This window comes from Sciurus vulgaris (genome assembly GCF_902686455.1).
Source record: "Sciurus vulgaris genome assembly, chromosome: 8".
In the NCBI taxonomy this organism is placed as follows: Eukaryota; Metazoa; Chordata; class Mammalia; order Rodentia; family Sciuridae; genus Sciurus; species Sciurus vulgaris.
Genome location: NC_136468.1, coordinates 45,565,539 through 45,568,539, shown reverse-complemented (window position 1 = coordinate 45,568,539; position 3,001 = coordinate 45,565,539). Strand labels below are relative to the sequence as shown.

The 3,001-nt window shown below is 46.5% G+C and overlaps 1 pseudogene across 1 annotated transcript; it reads left to right on the top strand.

The window, feature by feature from the left end:
- Positions 1-516: 516 nt before the first annotated feature.
- On the top strand, positions 517-2,123 carry LOC306667821 (growth arrest-specific protein 7-like; annotated as a pseudogene). The gene has a single exon. The product of its transcript is annotated as a growth arrest-specific protein 7-like (transcript).
- Positions 2,124-3,001: the final 878 nt, after the last annotated feature.

Here is a 3,001-nt window from a genome sequence, read left to right as displayed (position 1 = left end):
GGAATCACTTCTAAGTGACACACCAGGGAGAACTTACCTGACTTAGAGTTTGAAGGGCTCACTCTGGGTGCAACGTGCAGAAATGACTGTAGAAAAGCAGGAAGGGAAGCATGGAGACTAGTTAAGAGGCATAACTAGATGATATGATGTTGACCTGGGCCAGGAACGTAGTTCTAGACTTATGAGAGATGATCAGATTCTGGACACACTTTGAAGGTCTTATAGAAGAGTCAGGCTGAGCTTTTGGCATGAACATGTGAATGGCAGTGCTGTTGTGGAGGAGAACAAAGGGAAGGATTCATTTGAGGGGGCTGAGCCCACTGCCTCTCTGGTGCTGGGGTCAGGAAGGGAAAGAGGATGCAGCCAAGAAGACTAAGGAGAAATGGCCAGTGTCAAAAGAAACCAGGAAATTATTTCCTGGAAGCCAAAGGAAAAATAGGCACTTAAAATGAAGGGAGTGCCATATCCTTCACTCTCTACTGGAGCTCATCAGTCACCTGCGATCCAGGAGCCATCTTGGGACTGCGGTGCGGCGGAGCCTACAGAAACCGAAACCCGTATTTGCGAGGTACTAGAAACCTTCAGGGACACTATAAATCTACGGGGTAGAAACTGTACTACCTCAGATCCCCATGGCTAAATGGGAAGACACACAAACAAAATGAAAAAAATAAAAGGGAATAAAGCACTCCAAACAAACCAGGATGCTCCAATTATAGACTCCATTGACAAACCAGCAGAAGATATGTCAGAGAAGGAGTTCAGAATTTACTTAGTAAAACTGCTTCACGACTTTAAGGAGGATATAAAGAGTGAAATCAGAGCTATGTTTCAGGAGAGGGAAGATATCTTAAAGAAAGAGATAAAGACCCTGAGAAGAAATCTAGAAGAAGTCTTTGAAATGAAGGAATCAATCAACCAAAATAAAAATTCAATGGAAAGTAGCACCAACAGAGACCACTTGGAAGACAGGACGTCAGGCAATGAAGACAAAATATATAATTTTGAAAATAAAGGTGACCACACAGAGATGATGATAAATTGCGTGACGTTCCCTCACCCAGACACAATGCCTGAACAGCAGCTGCTGAAGCCCACAGAGTGGAGCTACTGTGACTACTTCTGGGCTAATAAGAAAGACTCCCCACAAGGCAATGGCACGAGGCAGGATTTGAATTGCTGCTCCAAAAGCAACTGCAGGGCAAACAAATGCAGAAAGAAATGTCTGAATTCATCTGAGAGAGGATAAAGATTGAAGAAGAATATGCAAAGAACTTGGTTAAGCTCTCGCAGAACTCCTTGGCTGCACAGGAGGAAGGCTCCCTGGGAGAAGCATGGGCTCAGGTCAAGAAGAGCCTGGCAGATGAAGCAGAAGTTCATCTCAAGTTCTCCGCCAAGCTTCACAGTGAGGTCAAGAAGCCCCTAATGAACTTTCGTGAGAACTTCAAGAAAAACATGAAAAAGTGTGACCACCCTATCGCTGACCTCCGCAAGCAACTCGCCAGCCGCTACGCATCTGTGGAGAAGGCCTGGAAAAGCCCTCACAGAGCAGCAGAGAGAGACCTGGAGATGACCCAGCAGCTGGAGATCAAGCTGAGCAACAAGATGGAAGAGGACATCAAGAAGGTACGGAGGAAGTCCACACAGACTGGTGATGACCTCATGCGCTGTGTGGACCTCTACAACCAGGCCCAGTCCAAGTGGTTTGAAGAGATGGTGACCACCACTTTGGAGCTGGAGCAGGTGGAAGTGGAGAGGGTGGAGATGATCTGGCAACATTTGTGCCAGTACACACAGCTGCAGCACGAGACGGACATGTTCAAACAAAGCACAGTTGAGCCTGTGGACCAACTGCTTCGAAAAGTGGACCCGGCCAAAGTCAGAGAGCACAAAACGGGCAACATTCGCCCTGTGGACATGGAGATCTAGACACGCCTGTGTGGCCGGGGGTCCTGCCCAGGATAGGGGCTGGGTGTCCCACGGAGAGGAGATGGCGTCTCCTGCTGGGTGAAGCTGCCTCCCACCCACTCTCCTATCCACTGAGGAGAGAGGAGAGAGCTGGCGATTCCAGAAGGGTGATCTGGATGACCCAGTTGGGGGATCCCAAATATTTTCAGGCCAAGAAGACAGACCTGCAACCCTGCCCTTGTCTCCAAGACTGAGGCCCCCAAACCCCATGCCACGCTTGTTGCTCTGAGAACAAACTGAGGCTGGGGGAAAAAAAAAAAAAAGGAGAGAGTGCCACACACAGTGGTACACACCTGTAATCCCAGTGACTTGGGAGGCTGAGGCAAGAGGATCACAAGTTCGAGGCCAGCCTCAGTAATTTAGTGAGGCTCTGCCTCAAAATAAAAAAAATAACAAGAGCTGGAGATGTGACTCAGTGGTAATGCACCCCTGGGTTAAATCCTGGATATCAATAAAATAATATAAAATAAAATAAAATAAAATAAAAAAGGAGGGAGTGATAAACTGTTCCAAAGACTGTCACGAGATTAAGTGAGGCTTCAGGGTTTCTACTAGATTGGGCTCCTCTCCTACGTTTCTTCCTGTTTGATAAATTAGGCTCATCCCTGTGGCACTTAGAGTCCAAGAACCTCTACAGTTTGGGGTGACTGCTTTTTGCCTATCAAATATTTTTTTTCTTCTTTTTCCTTATAGAATCTTAAAAGGGACTAACTCAGCTGGCATTTCCCTTAGCTCATCACCTTCTTCCTGCCTGGACATGGATGTGATGGCTGACAATTAATCCTGACACAGAAGGACTCTGGATACACCCTAAAGAAGGCAGGTTGGGAAGCTAGTCGGTGCCTGGATCACCCAGTGACCTTATGGAGTCTCCATGCTGGTCTTAGATGATTTACCTTTCAATTTCCTTTCTCATGGGAAAAATATAGACATCCCTAATTTGTTTAAACACTATGATACGTTTGTTTTCTGTTTTTTGACAACAGACCCCTAATCCTAAGTGATATGCTAACTGTACATTCTTTGCCCTTGG